At 40.6% G+C, this 19,206-nt stretch overlaps 1 protein-coding gene and 1 long non-coding RNA gene across 8 annotated transcripts in view; one reads left to right on the forward strand and one right to left on the reverse strand.

Annotated features, from left to right (window-relative positions):
• il1rapl1a (interleukin 1 receptor accessory protein-like 1a) overlaps nt 1-19,206 on the forward strand; it is a 628,485-nt gene that overhangs the window by 101,936 nt on the left and 507,343 nt on the right. The window lies entirely within an intron of this gene.
• On the reverse strand, nt 83-17,971 carry LOC130927165 (uncharacterized). 3 transcript variants are annotated; one of them, XR_009066365.1, is made up of 5 exons: nt 17,638-17,971; nt 14,083-14,251; nt 13,920-14,018; nt 4,167-4,339; nt 4,029-4,095 (listed from the first exon to the last, which is right to left on the reverse strand). It is a non-coding gene; the product is annotated as an uncharacterized LOC130927165 (long non-coding RNA). The 3 variants fall into 3 exon arrangements; XR_009066363.1 differs by lacking the exon at nt 4,029-4,095 and adding an exon at nt 83-337 and having other exon boundaries at nt 13,920-14,251; XR_009066362.1 differs by having other exon boundaries at nt 13,920-14,251.

Raw genomic sequence — 19,206 nt, forward strand, 5'->3', positions numbered from 1 at the left:
AGGCATGGAGAGAACATGCAAACTCCACACAGGAAGGCCAGGGCCCGGGATTGCACCTTTGATCTCACAACTGTGCCGCCAGTTTTATTTTATTATTTTGTCTTATAAACCATACAAGGTTTTTTCCTCATACTTTTTATCAAAGAAAAGATGTTATGTTGTTTTTTTCTCTTCACAATGCCACAAGGCAAATCCAAGTTAGAGTTGTGTCACTTTGAAGCATGTCGCAAACCTCCATCCATAGAATGCTGCCGGGCATCCCCCTCAGCGTGGGCCCCATGCGGGAAAATCTTCTCTTAGCCCGATGTCTGCTTCGTCTCTTCCTGATTAACGCCTCCTAGGTACATGTAAAACTTGATAATCCTCAAAGTGGCATAAGTAGGCCAACGATGGCACAAACATTGTCACTTGAAGTCCAAATATTACAAAAAAAATGTGGCGCTTTAGGCTCCTGCTGCCGAGACATCAGATGAACACTTTCAGAAGAGGTGTGATCCTAGCCATAAATCGGCGTAGTTCAAGATCAAGACCTAGCGTTCCTCATGTTCCTTGGCATCAAGCAATCACGGGTTATTACAGTTTCAGACGTATTAACAACATAATACAGTGGGGCAAATAAGTATTTAGTCAACCACTAATTGTGCAAGTTCTCCCATTTGAAAATATTAGAGAGGCCTGTAATTGTCAACATGTCAACATTCTCAACGATGAGAGACAGAATGTGGGAAAAAAACAAACAAACAGAAAATCACATTGTTTTTTAAAGAATTTATTTGCAAATCATGGAGGAAAATAAGTATTTGGTCAATACCAAAAGTTCATCTCAACACTTTGTTATATACCCTTTGTTGGCAATAACGGAGGCCAAACGTTTTCTGTAACTCTTCACAAGCTTTTTTACACACTGTTGCTGGTATTTTGGCCAATTCCTCCATACAGATCTCCTCTAGAGCAGTGATGTTTTGGGGCTGTCGTTGGGCAACACGGACTTTTAACTCCCTCCACAGATTTTCTATGGAGTTGAGATCTGGAGACTGGCTAGGCCACTCCAGGACCTTGAAATGCTTCTTACGAAGCCACTCCTTTGTTGCCCTGGCTGTCTGTTTGGGATCATTGTCATGCTGAAAGACCCAGCCCCGTCTCATTTTCAATGCCCTTGCTAATGGAGGGAGATTTTCACTCAAAATCTATTGATACGTGGCCCTATTTATTCTTTCCTTTACACAGAGTAGTCGTCCTGGTCCCTTTGCAGGAAAACAGCCTCAAAGCATGATGTTTCCACCCCCATGCTTCACAGTGGGTATGGTGTTCTTCAGATGCAATTCAGTGTTCTTTCTCCTCCAAACACGAGAACCTGTGTTTCTACCAAAAAGTTCTATTTTGGTTTCATCTGACCATAACACATTCTCCCAGTCCTCTTCTGGATCATCCAAATGCTCTCTAGCGAACCGTGTACTGGCTTCAGCAGGGGGGCACGTCTGTCAGTGCAGGATTTGAGTCCCTGGAGGCGCATTGTGCTACTGATAGTAGCCTTTGTTACTGTGGTCCCAGCTCTATGTAGGTCATTCACTAGGTCCCTCCGTGTGGTTCTGGGATTTTTGCTCACCGTTCTTGTTATCATTTTGACTCCACGGGGTGAGATCTTGCATGGAGCCCCAGATCGAGGGAGATTATCAGTGGTCTTGTGTGTCTTCCATTTTCTAATAATTGCTCCCACAGTTGATTTCTTTACACCAAGCGTTTTACCTATTGCAGATTCAGTCTTCCCAGCCTGGTGCAGGTCTACAATTTTGTCTCTGGTGTCCTTCGACAGCTCTTTGGTCTTGGCCAGGGCCGGCCCAGGCCATTTGGGGGCCCTAAGCAAAATAATGCAAAGGGGCCCGTATTTTTGGCCCACCATTTCGTCACAGTATACTGTGAAACCCATACATGCAATCCAACCCATACGTCCATATTTTGTATATTAATCAGATTTTGTTGCACTGTATACTTAAAACTTCTCCCCCCAAATGATTGTCAGTACTTACAGTAGATAGCGCCAAACCTTTTTCTAAAATAGGAAAGAAAGAAGTTAAGGAAGAACTTATTTTTTTAAGCTTGTAATCAAGTATCAAAACTCACAAAAGTCAAATAAAGCAAACTGTAGTGTTAAAAAAAAAAAAAAAAAAAATGCCAGATTGGGGGGCCCCCAAGTGGTCAGTGGCCCTAAGCAGCTGCATAGTCTGCGTATAGGCTGGGCCGGCCCTGGTCTTGGCCATAGTGGAGTTTGGAATGTGACTGACTGAGGTTGTGGACAGGTGTCTTTTATACCGATAATGAGTTAAAACAGGTGCCATTAATACAGGTAACGAGTGGAGCCTCGTTAGACCTCGTTATAAGAAGTTAGACCGCTTGTTTGTAGGTGACCAAATACTTATTTTCCACTCTTATTTGGAAATAAATTCTTTAAAAATCCAACAATGTGATTTTCAGGTTTTTTTTTTCTTCACATTCTGTCTCTCATGGTTGAGGTTTAACCATGTTGACAATTACAGGCCTTTCTAATTTTTTCAAGTGGGAGAACTTGCACAATTGGTGATTGACTAAATACTTATTTGCCCCACTGTAACGTGCCGTATAAGCAGTGTTGTTAATAACGGCGTTACAATATAACGGCGTTACTAACGGCGTTATTTTTTTTAGTAATGAGTAATCTACTTAATTACTTTTCTCATCTTGGCAACGCCGTTACCGTTACTGAGGCGGGAAAGGCGTGCGTTATTATGCATTACTAAGTTGGTTGAATAAAAAAAGTCTGAGAGAAACGGACTCTCAGGGACGAGAGCAGAGCAGGAGTGGGGAAGACGCCGTTGCAACCGCGATGCTAGGTGGCTCCAATAATACCTGACTGTACCCATAGCCGACAAACTACGCCCACATGACACGGTAGATATCATATTATAGAACTAGATGCAAATGACAGACACTGCTGCATTGCCAACATGTTTTAAGGACTACATGCGTTAGTAAACAGCCGCCATCTTAAAGCAGTAGACCGCTCAGGAAGGCCCTGATGTAGAGATCCTTCCTAGCGAACCTAAGTATTTTATTATTTTTTTTTATATCTAAAATGCTCCTAAATCGGCAAAATCTTAACTTAAATCTGTCTTTAAATGATGAAACAGTTTTAAAACTTACACATGTTTAGTAGACAGAAGGGAACTAATGCAATAACGGGAGCAATTTGAACAACTTTAACGATTGATTCACAACTTTAAATGACTTCCACACATAGCAAAGGTTACTAGCTAGTTATCGCAATACCCTTGTGTCTAGTTAAGTGGAGGGTAAAGAATTGGGCTAGGGCCAATTGTCCCCCAAACCCTTTAAGCTTCACATTGTGTGACCTTTTTTTTTGGGGGGGGGGGGGGGGGGGGGGGGGATTATCAGTAGTTACTTTGCCAAGTAACTAATTACTCTTACATTCAGGTAACTGAGTTACTAACGCAATTACTTTTTGGGAGAAGTAATTTGTAACTGTAATTAATTACTTTTTTAAAGTAAAATTAACAACACTGCGTATAAGTCACTTTGTGTTGTTCATCCTAACAAGCTGAATAAGTATTTTCAAGCTTCAAAACGGTTTGTCGAGATTATATCATTATTATTATTATTACAAATTTTGACAAAAATATTTTCTATTTTTTTGTCTTTTGGGGTTCAAAATGTTGATTATAATTTGTCAGTGAAAGAAAAAAAAAAACAACAGTTTGGACATGAAGGTAATGGTGTCTGGAAAAAATGGACCTAACCAGGTTATTGTGAAGAACATCAAAGGAATGCAAAATCAGACAAAATAGGCCTGGACCTTAAAAGGATAAAAACGCTAATGTACAAGAAAAGGATGTGACATCTCCAGCCACCGGACGAGAAAATGTTAGCTGCGCAAAAATGTTATGAACAAGCTAAAATCCAAATGTGGTTTCCATGCGATTGTGAAATTTCCATGTTAGTCAAAGAATGAACAAAATATTTTACAGTATCATTTTACTTCATAAATACAGGTGGTGGTTCATAATTCAACACAGTCAGGCGTGTATAAATTTTGCCGCCACCCTGGAATAAATGCAATGAAAAAAGCATGAGATGATTGGTGAAAGCCATAAATTAACTTTAGGCATTCTTACGTGTCGTTTAGCCATGATTCAGTGCACGGTAGCACAAGAGCACTTGACTCCCCCTCAGAGGCTTGTTCTAGTAGATATTTGACAGTCACAAGCTATCAGGCTCCATCCATCAGGCGCTCCATCAATGGCTTATCTGCCCAATTCAGACCAGGGTCTGCCTCTTGGTTGGAAAGCTGCCCATTAAAAAAAAAAAAGAAAAAGAAAACATTAATGAGATCAGACATTGGATGTTTAAGTGAGGTCCTGGTTGTCCTCGCAAACCCAATTACAAATTTGCGACAGCTCCGCTGATAAACCTTAAATGGGGGGAAGAAAAATTGCTCTTCCTATGAGTGTTCTGAACTTATGTTCCTAAGTGTGGGATGGAGAAGATTAATGCTGCGTGGGGGAGGCTGATGATAATGAGGATGGCTGACGTCATATAAAGAGAGGGCAAACTGGAGAACAGTGAATCAAAAGGACTTCTGGTTACAGCCAAGATATTTATTTTGTCCTTAACTCATTCACTCACAGCCATTTTCTCCGGAGCAACCCCCTTCGCTCCCGGCCGTTATACTGGATTTTGACTGATTTTGCAAGGCCCACAGAAAATTCTACTCTATTGCTATATAAACATGGTACCCACCAAAAGAAAGATTAGACTTTCTTCTTTCAGCAGGAAAAAAAAGTTCATATCTTTGAGCTTTTGTAAAAGCATACATTTCAAACATTGACATGAACACAGCTATTTTTTGCTTTAGTTACATCCCAAACATCTGAATAATGTTTTCCTTTTACAAAATAACAAAACAACAAGACGAATAGAGATTTTAATAGCAAAGTAACAATTTATTTACACATAAATAGCTGAGAGATAACGCTGTTTTGGCAGTGACAGCCAGGGTAAACTTTTCCCTCATCGTACCTGTCTCAAAAAGATGAATTTTTTTGAGTCTCTGCGGGCTCTGCTCACGAGCAGCACTGACTTAACGGCATTGAGTGGTACCGGTCGTTCTGCTCGGTTGTCCAGCGCCTGGCATCCTGGGCGTCCTACCGGTTGTTCTGCTCGGTCATCCGCAGCCTGGCATCCATTCGGTCGTCTTCCGCCTGCGCCCCGGCTGTGCGGCTTGGCCGTTCATTGCCGTTGAATAGGGTTGTGGGTCTTACCAAATGCACTACTGCCCTCCAGTGGTCAGTTTTATTGCTTTAAAATGGATTTTCAGCTTTGTGCTTTGGAGCTAAAATGAATGAATGAAAAAAAAAAAAAAAAAAAAACGTAAAAGATGCATAGATATGTCTTTGGGACACTGAAACAATTAAAAATAGAACGTATTTATACATTTTTGGGAGCAAATTAGTTCATAAGAACAAACAGATTGGGTGAACGGGGGTCAGGGCTACATTTCTCACGAATAATGGCCAATGCCAAAATAATCTGTATTGAATTATACTAACTTTTATGTCTATTGTTCAGGTGATACACTGTTCAATTCAAACCTTTGTTTTCAAAAACTACCAAAGAAACATTTTGAAAACTTCCAGAATACATTTCTGGATTTTATTAGCGAATTTAAATGGCAATATTTGAACATAAGTTTTATTAACATACTGAAAAAATGTTTGCATAGGTTGCACATAAAAGTACTTTAAAATAAATTAATACATTTAAAATAAATGTAAGTCGTCAGCCAATCAAACGTGCATTTGAGCAGAAAACATGGACCGGCACATTCAGTCAGTGAAAAACGGTAAATCTAAGTCAAAAGTAAGGGGGGAAAAAAAAAAAAAAAAAAATCACAACTCATTTGCTCCCAAAAACTTATAGGTATGTTCTATTTTTACTTGTTTCAGTGTCCCAAAGACGAATTTATAATTTTTTTTTTTTTTTTTTTTTTTTTTTTTTTAAACAAGAGACATCTCTGGGTTCTGATTCAATTTAGCTCCAAAGCACAAAGATGAAAATCCATTTTAAAGCAATAAAACTGGCCACTGGAGGGCAGTAGCGCATTTGGTAAGACCCGCAACCCGATTCAATGGCAACGCACGACCGGGCCGCACGGCCAGGGCACCGGCGAAAGACGACCGAATGGACATCCAGGAGGCGGACGACCGAGCAGAACAACCTAGAAGACGCTCGGGATGCCAGGCGCTGGACGACCGAGCAGAACGACCGGGACCACCTGTGCAGCGGACGATGCCGTTGAGTCAGTGCTGCTCGCCGAGCAGACCCCGCAGAGACTAAAAAAAAATCCATCTTTATGAGACAGGTGGCGATGAGGCAAAAGTTTACCCGGCTGTCGCGGCCACAACAGCGTCATCTCTCAGTTATGTGTAAATAAATTGTTACTTTGCTATCAAAAGCTCTATTTGTCATGTTTGTTATTTTGTAAAAGGAAAATATTATTCAAATGTTTGGGATGTGACTAAAGCAAAGAATAGCCGTGTTAAGTCAAAGTTATGTTTGGAATGTATGCTTTTACAAAAAGCTCAATTTTTGTCTTTTCATCAGAAATTGAAAAATTGCTCAAACTAAGCTATTTTCTAATGCTGATTTCTAAAGAATGGAAAAATATATGAACTTTTTTTTCCTGCTGAAAGAAGAGAGTCTAATCTTTCTTTTGGTGGGTTCCATGTTTATATAGCAATAGAACAGAATTTTCTGTGGGCCTTGCAAAATCAGTCAAAATCCAGTAAAACGGCCGGGAGCAAAGGGGGTTGCACCGGTGAAAATGGCTTGGCGTGAATGAGTTAATAAAGGTAGGGTCAATTCTATCCTTACAGCATTTGGGAAGACAAATTACATTATAACTGAACTAATTATTGTATGCAAATAAGTTTGCTTAAAAGTTGGTGGGGACAATTTCAACATCCTGAAAAGTTAGTAGTGTTATGTCCCCACTCTCCCAATGCAATCCTATGCCCTTGTTCAAATCAGAATCTTTCTACCAGAGAGGTGACTCATAATATTGCTTATTCCATTTTACGCTGACTATTGGTAACCCTGTGTAAATTGCCCCGTGACCCATGTTGGACCCTTCACCCCCAGTTTGGAAACACTACTTTAATGGATCATCAGTTTTGATCTCGCTGTTGCGCCATTCATTTGCATCAACTCGTTTGTGTTAAAGGGCCTTGGCCTTATAGTGTAGCCTGGCTTCCTACAGCCTCACATAGTTGTACATGTAGTATTCTTCAATAGCTAAGCAGGTACGGAATGTTTATATGGTCCATCAATCAGTGTCAGTCGAGTCAAAGGTTGAATGGAGGTTGAATTGAATCATCATGCAGGGTCGTCATCACCGTCCGCTCGGACCCGCTTGCCCTTGCTGGGATGTGAAGCGGCAAATAGGGGGGATTAGTAATTGCTGGCCTCCTCTTTGCCCTCCGAGCCTCTCCACTTCAACTGGCCCATGCAGGGGATGACAGAATAAAAAAAGGTAACATGATTGCTGTGTCTATTTATGCATTTCGTGAAAGCAGCAGACAGTACACACCAGTGAACACATCCAGGGCCTGCACACGAGGAATAATGGCTTTTAAACACAGGCTGCAGGCATGAGTGAACCTCATGCAGCTCATGCGTAGGAAGACGCCAAGTGTGCTACTGTATGGTTTATGTTTGCCAGCCATTCAAATTGTACAGTGAAATTCCAACACAGTTTTTCATTAGCAACGACAAATTATAATGGACAATTGTCAAAAGCGGAAAAAAAACAAAAAAAAAAACTGAAGATTGTCCTAAAGGATTGGGAATTAGGAAAATTTTATAAAATGAATAAATAATAATGAATTGAAATTGATTAGCAACATGAACTCATTCACTCCCTAGCCATTTTCACCAGAGCAACCCCCTTCACTCCCGGCCGTTTTACTGAATTTTGACTGATTTTGCAAGGCCCACAGAAAATTCTGTTCTATTGCTATATAAACATGGAACCCACCAAAAGAAAGATTAGACTCTCTTCTTTCAGCAGGAAAAAAAAGTTAATATCTTTTTCCATTCGTTAGATATCAGCATTAGAAAATAGCTTAGTTTGAGCAATTTTCCAATTTCTGATGAAAAAACAGAGAAATTGAGCTTTTTGTAAAAGCATACATTTCAAACATTGACTTTAACACAGCTATTTTTTGCTTTTGTGACATCCCAAACATCTGAATAATGTTTTCCTTCTACAAAATAACAAACAACATGACAAATAGAGCTTTTGATAGCAAAGTAACAATTTATTTACACATAACTAAACTATTGAACTGAGAGATGACGCTGTAATGCCCGCGGCTGTATCGGCAGACGGGGTAAATTTTTCCCTCGCCTGTCTGTCTCATCAATTTTTTTTTTTTTTTTTTTGTTTTTTTTTTGTTTTTTTTTTTTTTTTTTTTTGTAGTGACCACTATCTCATAACAGAATTCACCTAGGAAACATGTGTGGGGCATGTGCCTCGTGTTTTACATCGTTCTCCACATTTTTCTCACGCTTCTTACTTCTTCCAACTTCCGTTTCCTGACATTTCTCTTCATTCATTTCTTTTCACGGTCCGATATGAGTTCTTACCAAATGCGCTACTGCCCTCCAGTGGCCAGTTTTATTGCTTTAAAATGGATTTTTAACGTGCTTTGGAGCGAACTTGCATCGGAACCTAGAGATGTCTGTTGTGGGGAAAAAAAAAAAAATGTAAGAGACCTATAAATACGTTTTTGGGACACTGAAGCAATTAAAAATAGAAGATATTTATACGTTTTTTGGGAGCAAATGAATTAAAGCAACACTTGGGAACTTTCAGTTTTGGTCAATTTTAGCAGTGCAGGTGGACAAAAGCGGTAGTGTATTGCCTTAAGGAAGACTTGATTTCCCATGAGGACCAGCGCACAGTGTTGTAAAATCCTCATCTCCCAGTCATCTCCAGTTGGATTGAACGACATTTCTGTTTCCAGCGGCTGTGTGAAGAATGAATAGTGATGAGAAAATGAATCCAATTGTGGCTAAATCATATCTTATGGTGATGTTGAAAATAAGAAATGTTTTATTTGCTGGGCTGTGGGAGAAGGTATGGACTGCGCTGGCTCACCCTCCCCGATTGGCTGGGGAAGGGCCATGCTCCTGCGCGGCATTTCCACTCGTCTGCAGGACTATCACATGTCTGATGGGATTCATGCATGACTAGGTGCAATTACACATATTCAAGTTGAACAACTCAGTGTCAGGATTAGCGAATAGATAGCATAGAATAGGATGCCAACATACTCACAAGGGATCCACATATAGACCCTACCCACTTGACGTCACAACTCCGCTCTCCTGAATGGTACCGCCCAATTGTCCGTCAAAACATAGTGTTAACCTGTTACGGCTACGTACATTCCTCCTATTTACGGCGTGTTTTTCTGCTCCTTAACATTAATAATCAAAATGGTGAAGGCGTGTGTGGCTGTTGGTTGCACTAACAGAGAAGATGGAAGGAGAGACTTGAAGTTTTACCGTATTCCGAGGGATCCAAAGAGGAGAGCGAAATGGACGGCTGCAATTCGACGTGAAAACTGGGCACCAAAAAAATCACCACAGACTATGTAGTAGTCATTTTATATCAGGTAAGATGCATTTAAGATATACTTAGAGGGTTTTGGGCTGACAAATAACCACAATTAAGATCATTGCTAGGCTAATCGCCGACAACATACACGTATGTATGTAGTGAGAGTGCTATCGCTAAACCATATAAACATCAAAAGCCTTAACTCCATTGACAAACGACATGAAATACATTAGACTTGACAGTGGATGTTAGCAATAACAAAAGATTTTGAATTCAAAATTTCGTAACTCACCTTTCCAAGCACAAGATAGATTCCTGCCGAATTTTCGTGGACGAGGACCTGTTTCACCCAACCAGCAACGAAGTATTTATAAGCCTCCAAGCTCTTGAAGTTTTTCCAAATTTTCGTGAGAATAGGCTGATTTTGTGTGGACAAGATAATTGTAAATATCAGCGTAGCAGATGTCAGGCAGACAGGGCGAAGACAGTGGGTCGAAAAACATCGATTTGGGCATCAAATATGGATCTGGCGACTGTATAGAACGAAGCTTTTCCACATAACTCCTTTTATGCAACACATCCAGTGAGTTTACGGCATCAGAAAGCACCGGGTCTTCCATGAAATGCATTTTAAATTCCTCGATCAATTGAAACCAATGCTAATACAGAGACAAAATGACGGACAAGTGGGCGGGACCATACAGCGAGCACGTGGTTTTGTGACGTCAGTGGGTAGGGTCTATATACTGGGTTCTGCACCTCACATGGCTGATTTGTGTACACGTCACCCCCCCCAATCACTTATCTTTCTGACCCTCCCCCTCAGTTTTTCCTTGTTCATCAGGTCCCCCCACATGGTGTCAACTGGAAATACAACTTGCTAACGATAACACCAACTTATTCATAGTTAGTGTAGGCATTCAATGTATTTCTTGTTGTTGTTTGTACTTCTTCTGTCCCTCTCTCCTTCTTTTCTTCTGTCCCCCCCAAACACCTTCCTGTTCTCTGCTTTCTACTAATAAACGAGGCATGTTGAATGGTCAAAATGGGAGTATGAAAAACTCCCTGGTCTTGCTTTAACTCACACAAATTAAAAGAACGAAAACAACAGTGTCATTGGACAGAGGGACAGTTTTTATTTTTGCTGCAGGCTGTATCAGCTTCTTTGCTATGGTACGGGGTTATTTTGCACTGAGCAACTTGGTACGCCACCTGATATGATGCTAACAGTGCTCGCTGGTTTACTGATGTTAACACTGACAAAGCGGGACGATTGTTGGCAATATTTGGCACGTTTTCGCTGAAAAGAAAAACGAGGCTTATCAATGATATTGGAATCTAATGTCTTTGAGTGACGTCTAAATTGATTTGGCTTCCTGCTGTCCGCTGCAAACATTTTTAGACAAAGTAAACAGACTGTTTTTTCCTCCTCTGTCATTGTATCAAAGGTCAAAGCCAAACGCTACATATGTTTGTTCATATTTCCTCGTCTTAAATTCTTCATATCTCCAGTGCTCTTTGTTGTGTGCTCTTATTTACTGCGTAAACTCTGAAAACGGGAGTGCCACTGCCACCCACTGAGTGGATGTGCAACTACACTTCTCGTATGCCAAAAGCAGTATGTTCCCTGAGTTGGAGACGTGCCACACTATTTGAGAAGTACTGATCTAGATCAACTGAACCTGAATAGGGCAATTGAATGAATGCATAAATTCACCCTGGGTAAGGTCCCTTTGGTGGACGTGTAGCTAGAACTCCCCCCCCCACCTCCTTCAAGCCAAAACACTGTGGGAAAGCTATTATTTCTAAGTAAAAACTGTACTTAAAGCGCTTGTTGCATTTGGTTGATATAAATAATTGTTGATACAAATAGCTGTAGAATTCTCAACACTGTTTAACTTTTGGGATCCAAGACCACTTGATAGCACCATAGAGAAAATGAACCACCATGAAGCTTGGAATCAATTGGCTGCAAAGTTTCAATGCTTCATGAAGTTTCTTTTGGCCACCACTTATTCTTTGGGAGAGACACACAACCTCTACTGCCACCTGCTGTCAACACTATTGTCATACAACATGCCTCCCAGCATGCAATGTGGCGCTGTGAATATTGTTCAAAGTTCATTATATTCAGTTACTGTTCCAGTTGTTTCATTGATTGCTAGTTATGGTACTGAGTTTGCTGTTGTGCGATAATTTTAGTTTTGTTCTGAAACTGTGAGTTAACTCAAAATTAGAGTTAATCACCTGCCATTAGTTGTCATTGTTTGACTGCTGACATACTGTATTATATGTACCGTATTGAAATGCACTCGATATGTTAGAAAACATTGGGGAAGCGTAGCATCGAACTATTTTCAGGGTATAGGTAATCGCTTAGCTCGCTTATGCCCTGCATAAGTTAAATGATTAATTATTATACGTTCATTGCACTTTACTGCACTGTAAGTAACCATTGACAGGTTTTGTACAGTACTTTGGATTATTTTAGTATAGCAAGTTCAAATGAATGAAAATTTATTTGAAGCAAACTTGATAATTTTCTACTTGAACGTGTTTTGCAGTTTGCATATATATATATATATATATATATATTTTTTTTTTATTCTTTTGGCAACCTGTAAATTGCATTTTAACATCCACTTACTCTGCTGCACCCTTGGACAGAATGTGAAGAGCAAACATTTATTTTACTGATGAGTATAAAGTACAATTTAAAAAGGAGGAAAAAGTTGTCTCCTTGAATCTTTAATAAGAGAAAAATAACCCTTGCATATTCATGTTTAGGATTATGATCATGACTGACTGCAGGTCAAGTCCATATTTATATTGATGATGCACTTGAGCAAATGCTACGTATTTAAAAGCTACAAAATTGAACCGAGTCAATGTAAAACTTATATTTACTGAGGAGATTGAATTCTAAATAAAACATGTTTTTGCTATTCATTGCAAAAGACGTCAAGCACTATATAACTATATCATTTTGACGCCACAGTGTGAGATCTTGCATGGAGCCCCAGATCGAGGGAGATTCAGTGGTCTTGTATGTCTTCTGTTTTCTAATAATTGCTCCCACAGTTGATTTCTTTACACCAAGTGTTTTACCTATTGCAGATTCAGTCTTCCCAGCCTGGTGCACGTCTAGAATTTTGTCTCTGGTGTCCTTTGACAGCTCTTTGGTCTTGGCCATAGTGGAGTTTGGAGTGTGACTGACTGAGGTTGTGGACAGGTGTCTTTTATACCGATAATGAGTTAAAACAGGTACCATTAATACAGGTAACGAGTGGAGCCTCGTTAGACCTCGTTAGAAGAAGTTAAACCTCTTTGACAGCCAGAAACCTTGCCTGTTTGTAGATGACCAAATACTAATTTCCCCCCATTATTTGCAAAACAATTCTTTAAAAATCCAACAATGTGATTTTCTGTTTTTTTTAAAAAAAAATTTCCAAATTCTGTCTCTCATGGTTGAGGTTTACTCATGTTGACAATTACAGGCCACTCTAATCTTTTCAAGTAGGAGAACTTGCACAATTGGTGGTTGACTAAATACTTATTTGCCCCAGATGAAACCATTCTCCCGCTGACGTCATCCACCAGTTGGGGACGCTAGAGCCCTATAATGGTAGGCGTGGCTAAACGGCAAATTAAGACTAATTTCTCATCATCTGCGCTTTGCCAAATTGTTGTATATAGTCGAATCGTCTCAAAATATGATTTATTCACATAATAATGCTATTTAAGACTTTTTTTATCCTGTCGTACGTACTTTTTAAATACAGTGCTCTCTTCGATGCGTCACAAAGACTGTGTGCTCTTTAATGCGTCACAAAGAACAACTGAGAACACGAACATGACAGCACATGACAGTTTTCATCTGAAGGCGCATCGATAATGTGGCTTCTGATTTTTTGTACTTCCAGAATCCTCCAAACTTGAATTTAAGGGTTCAAGTTGAGGACTTTTGCTCTATAAGCATTTAGCAAGTATATTTTGATCGTCTCATACTTATAAATATGTATTCCGAAGTCACATTTTCTTAGTACTCCCCTATTCCCATAAGCCACTGATGTCAGCTAGCTTGTATAGTAGAGCTGATTTGACAGCGTCTTGCTACCCAGTGTTCCCAGCAGGGCTTATCATCCATGTCAGAAATTTTCTATGTGTGTATAACACAGTGTGTGTATATATATATATTTATATGTATATATGTATAAGATGTGTGTGTGTTTGCTATCCCAACCTTGGCCTCTTACTGTTTCTCCAGCAAGGGATAAAAACGATCCCCGCCAATGTTCTCGATGACTCTGCAAAGTCTCCGCTCCAAATCCCCGATAAGAGCCTGTCATGGATAACTGTAAATCTGACATGGCCCCAAGGCAGTGTGGGGGATGAAGTCCTCCTACCGCGAGGAGGGTTGAGGGGCTTGATTCTGGCTGATGCGGCAGAAAGTGAGTTGAGGACGCCGGTCACTTGTTTAATTCATTTGTCAAGGCGCTCTCAAATCATATCTCCGCAATTTCTTGGTCAACCCCAATTTTTTGCCAGCCTATACGTTTCCTCTGGAGCAGATAGCTGAAATGGCAAATATAAATAAAGCGTAGTGAGACCTTTTTTCCCGGCTGTCACATATACAGTATGCCTCTTTAAGTCTCAGCACTTATTCTCCTTTTCAATGACACGCTAACTATTTTGCTCACCATGTCCCGGTGCATTATTCCCAATTTTGAGTCATGATGGAACTGTTCCACCTGCCAAGGATTCCAAAATACTATATGATAAGCTCAGTTACTTTGTGTAGGTATTTTTAGTATCCTTCAAGTACACTGATCTGATACCATATACCAGGGGTTGGCAACTCGTGACTTTTTGAACCCCGTGATGTGGCTTGGTTTTTATATTAAATCACTGCTGCAACTATCGATTATTTTAGTCGTCGATTAATCGATGAACCAGTTAGTTTGAGTAATCGAGTAATTTGATAGGGAACATAAAAAATTAAAATACTTGAGGTGAGCCTCAAACGGTATGGAAAGATAAATAAATGAGGATCATTTGGCTGACTTACATAGCAAAAGTTTGCTAGCTTAAATGCTATAGGGCACAGGTGTCAAACCGATTCCAGAAAGGGCCAAGTGGGTGCAGGTTTGCTTTCCAACCAATGAAGCGGACACCTTTTCACCAATCAGATCTTTTACATGCTTAATCAGTTAAACTTTGTCAGGTGCTGCTTGTTTCAGCAGGAAGTTCATTGGTTAAACTCTCTGCGTTGTATCGGTTGCAACAAAATCAAGCACCCACTTGGCCCTTTCTGGAATCGGATTGACACCTGTGCTATAGGGAATCCACCCAAATCAATAAAACTGAATGCAAGTGAAATGAGTTGTCATATTCACTCTTCCCACTAGAGGGCAGGGTATCACCCAAATCAATTAATGCATTTTTATAAATTTTTCGTACCATATATGCATTTTGGAAAAAATCAATCAATCCATCAATCAGTGGAAGAAATTAACCGCTATGGCATTAGCGTCATATAATTCACAATATTCACGTAAAATAAATGCTAACTACCCGTTTTTTTGCTTTTAACCAAAATGGAGACGGTTTTACGTTCATATGTATAAAGAATTCAGGGAATTAAAACATTTTTTCACGAGACTTTTCAACATAAAAAGCTCTTTGTGGTAATAAGGCGGCGCCACAGTGGCTTAAAGACTAGCAGCACATTTGACATATTTATGTAAAATAAATGCTAACTGCCCTTTTTTTTTTTTTTTTTTTTTGCTTTTAACCAAGAATCAAGACTGTTTTACGTACATATTTCTAAAGAATTCAAGGATTTAAGCATTTATTCACAAGAATTTTCAACATAAAAAGCTCTTTGTGGTAATAAGGCGGTGCCACAGCGGTTTGAATACTAGCAGCACATTCGACATATTCACGTAAAATAAATGCTAACTGCCAGTATTTTTTTTTTTTTTTTTTTGCCTTTAGCCAAGAATCGAGACTGTTTTACGTCCATATTTATAACAGAATTCAGGGATTTAAGCATTTATTCACAAAAATTTTCAACGTAAAAAGCTCTTTGTGGTGATAAGGCGGCGCCACAGCGGCTTAAAGACTACCAGCACATTCGACATATTTACATAAAATAAATGCTAACTGCCCTTTTTTTTTTTTTTTTTTTGCTTTTAACCAAAAATCGAGACTGTTTTACGTCCATCATTTTTTTTAAAAATCAGGTATTTAAGCGTTTATTCACAAGAATTATCAACATAAAAGGCTCTTTGTGGTGATAAGGTGGCGCCACAGTAGCTTAAAGACTAGGTGCACATGCGACATATTTACGTAAAATAAATACTAACTGCCCCCCTTTTTTTTTTTTTTTTTTTGCTTTTAACCAAGAATTAAGACTTTTACGTCCATATCCATGAAGAATTCAAGGATTTAAGCATTTATTCACAAGAATTGTCAACATAAAAAGCTCTTTGTGTTTGTACTCGGTCAGCTTTGACGGAGATAGGCCCACTATTAATCCACCCTGTGTCCCGTCAACATATTATGAAGTCTGTGGTTAAGTCATGGTTGCCACTAGACATGCGCCGATTACCAGTTTCAGGGTATACCGTGGTATGAAAACGTCACGTGTTCAATGCTGCAAAAATTTTCCGTCATACCGTCCCTCAGGTATTGGCTATTTTTTATGTTCCAAAATGCAGGGAGAAATCTCTCGCTTGCAGCTGCAAGGCTCAACCCTCCCCCACCGGTTGTTGCTCAGTGTCAGTGAATCAGCTGTGCTACACGGTGGCTGGAGGAGGTGAAACTCCTGAACTTTTTTCCCCATCGAAGAAAACCAAATCGCTCCTCTGTGCCACGGCTACTGAAAAGTGGTTGCTGCATACAGTAGAGGAGGAGGCCAAACACTCTAAGTGGGTCTGGCGTGCCACGAAAGATGTGCATGCTGAAAAACACCTCATACCCACTGTGAAGTATGGGGGTGGGTCAGTGATGCTGTGGGGCTGTTTCGCTTCCAAAGGCCCTGGGAACCTTGTTAGGGTGCATGGCATCATGAATGCTTTGAAATACCAGGACATTTTAGATCAAAATCTGTTGCCCTCTGCCCGAAAGCTGAAGATGGGTCTTCACTGGGTCTTTCAGCAAGACAATGACTTTTTTTCAGGGGTGCCAATAATTATGGAGGGCACTGTATATGCATCTAAAATAATCCGAAACGATTTTATTAGCAATTTTAATACTCCTTTTAGCAAGATTCCTTGGGTATGCGTACGTTCCCATAGCAACCAGTTCTGTTATTGTCCTACGTCACAAGCGCTGCGTATTCTGGGAGCTAGAAAAGGCGTAAGGTGCGCATATGAGTCAGTGTAAAGTGGTTAGTTTTGGCCACATTTATGGCCAAGATGACCGCATGTGCGCGCACTCGCACCCCCCCACCCCCGCCAACTTTGTGTTCATTATACTGCGCGAGTATGTATGTGTGTCATGTGACTCAGAAGGGCCCCATGTTGCTTGTTGCCCGGGGCCCCCGGGGACCCTTGCTACGCCTCTGACGGCGCATGCCTGGTTGCCACTAGGAAGGTGTACCCTCAAATCTTTAAAGAATTATGGATACACCTTCCGCGTAGCAACTCTGACTTTACATATTTCACTCACAAATGTCATGAATTCACTAACAATGTAAAGTCACGGTTGTCACTCCAAAGGTGTAAACACATGTCTTTGCACCATTCACAGACGAGGTGAACCGCCGGCATTGGAAAGTGGTGGTCGCTGTTCATTTTAACATTTGGAAAAGAGCATTAAGAGTTTATTGACACATCAAATGTACATATTGACACATGTGTATTCTTGTATCAGACTACTGCCCGTCTCGAGTAAAGTGATTGATCACACCGAGCTTTTCACTTGACGCGTTTGAAAACGGTGTGCTGCATACTTACTGATTTGACCGGTAAGCAGGAATTTCAAACAAAGGCTGCATTGACGGAGAACGGATCACAGCCGTAGATGTCAATAAGGCGGCTCATTCAAAGCTGCTGTTGACATGCAGCATGTGCGCTTCCATGTATAAGGATGTGTCAGTGGAACAAAGGGCACTTTTGACGGTACAGTCGCGCTAGATGCACTCGGGAGGCTCTCCTGGCGCGGTCAATAGCTCGCTCTCCAAATGATGAGGAATGGCCGATGCTGCGGTAACACAGGCGGGAGATTGATCACAGGCAGACGGCCCGAGATTAAATGGCTCTCTTGTAGCGAGCCAGACTGCGGCCCCAATCGCCTTGGAGCGAGGCGGCATCTGCATGTGATCAATCCACAACCTATTGCTTTGGGGGGGGGGGGGGTGTATGTGTGTTTGACTTTGATATTGCCACAGTGTCTTTGGCTAATAAACATGCCAAATAATGTGCCTGTCAAGATTTCAATTCACCCGATTGGTATGAGTTTCCGGCATTCAAAAAATTCAAAAATGCATGTTATCCCTCATACCACGAAATACAAGTTAAATTCATTCATTTATTCCAGCCACCCCAAAAATGTTTTTACCCTCACAAACCAGTCAAGAAGTATATGCTCCTTCTGTGAATCAGGAAGTGGCCTGCTAGCTATCAAACGGACAAACACAAGCCGATTTACTCTTTTTGCCAATTGACCGTGATACAGCTATCCCCTTACCTTTGAACCGTGGTTCTTAACCTTGCTGGAGTAACTGAACCCCACAAGTTTAACACGTTCCAAATCCATTGTAATTGGAAATATTGTCTTGGTCTCTTTTCCCACAAGTCTTGGCCTTGTCTTGATCTCCAATAGTGAAACACACACCAGCCGACTGAAGAGAAAAAAAGTCTGGGCAAAGAAAGCTGGAGTCGACTTTCTCTTTTTTTCCAGGTGTTTTAATTCTCTTACAGCAACACCTGGTAACTTTTCAGTTTTAGTCAATTTTAGTGATGCCGGTGGACAAAAGCGGTAGTGTTTTGCCTTAAGGAAGACTGCGTTTTTCATGAGGAACAGTGCACACCCGCACAGTGTCGTAAAATCACGATGGTTGCCTGCAGATGGATTAAACAACATTTCTGTTCCAGCCCCTGTGTGAAGGATGAAAAGTGATAAGGTAATGAATCTAGTTGTGGCTAAACAATAGCATATGACTGTTAGCAACCGTGTGGCTTAGTGTGGCTAAACATCCCACCCGAACTCGTCAGTGCTGAGGAGTTCAGTTGGGGCGGGGGGAGAAAACCTAAAAGCATGACAAATTTGGACTGAAACAGCTGTTTTTGGATGGAAAAAACTAAAAAAAAAACCCTCAGCATTCCTGCGTATGCTATAGAGCCTACCCACATACCACATTGCTCGCTGTATGGTTCCGCCCACTTGTCCGTCAAAACATAGTGTTAACCTGTTACGGCTACGTACATTCCTCCTATTTACGGCGTGTTTTTCTGCTCCTTAACATTAATAATCAAAATGGTGAAGGCGTGTGTGGCTGTTGGTTGCACTAACAGAGAAGATGG

The sequence above is a fragment of the Corythoichthys intestinalis genome, chromosome 12 (genome assembly GCF_030265065.1).
Source record: "Corythoichthys intestinalis isolate RoL2023-P3 chromosome 12, ASM3026506v1, whole genome shotgun sequence".
Taxonomy (NCBI): Eukaryota; Metazoa; Chordata; class Actinopteri; order Syngnathiformes; family Syngnathidae; genus Corythoichthys; species Corythoichthys intestinalis.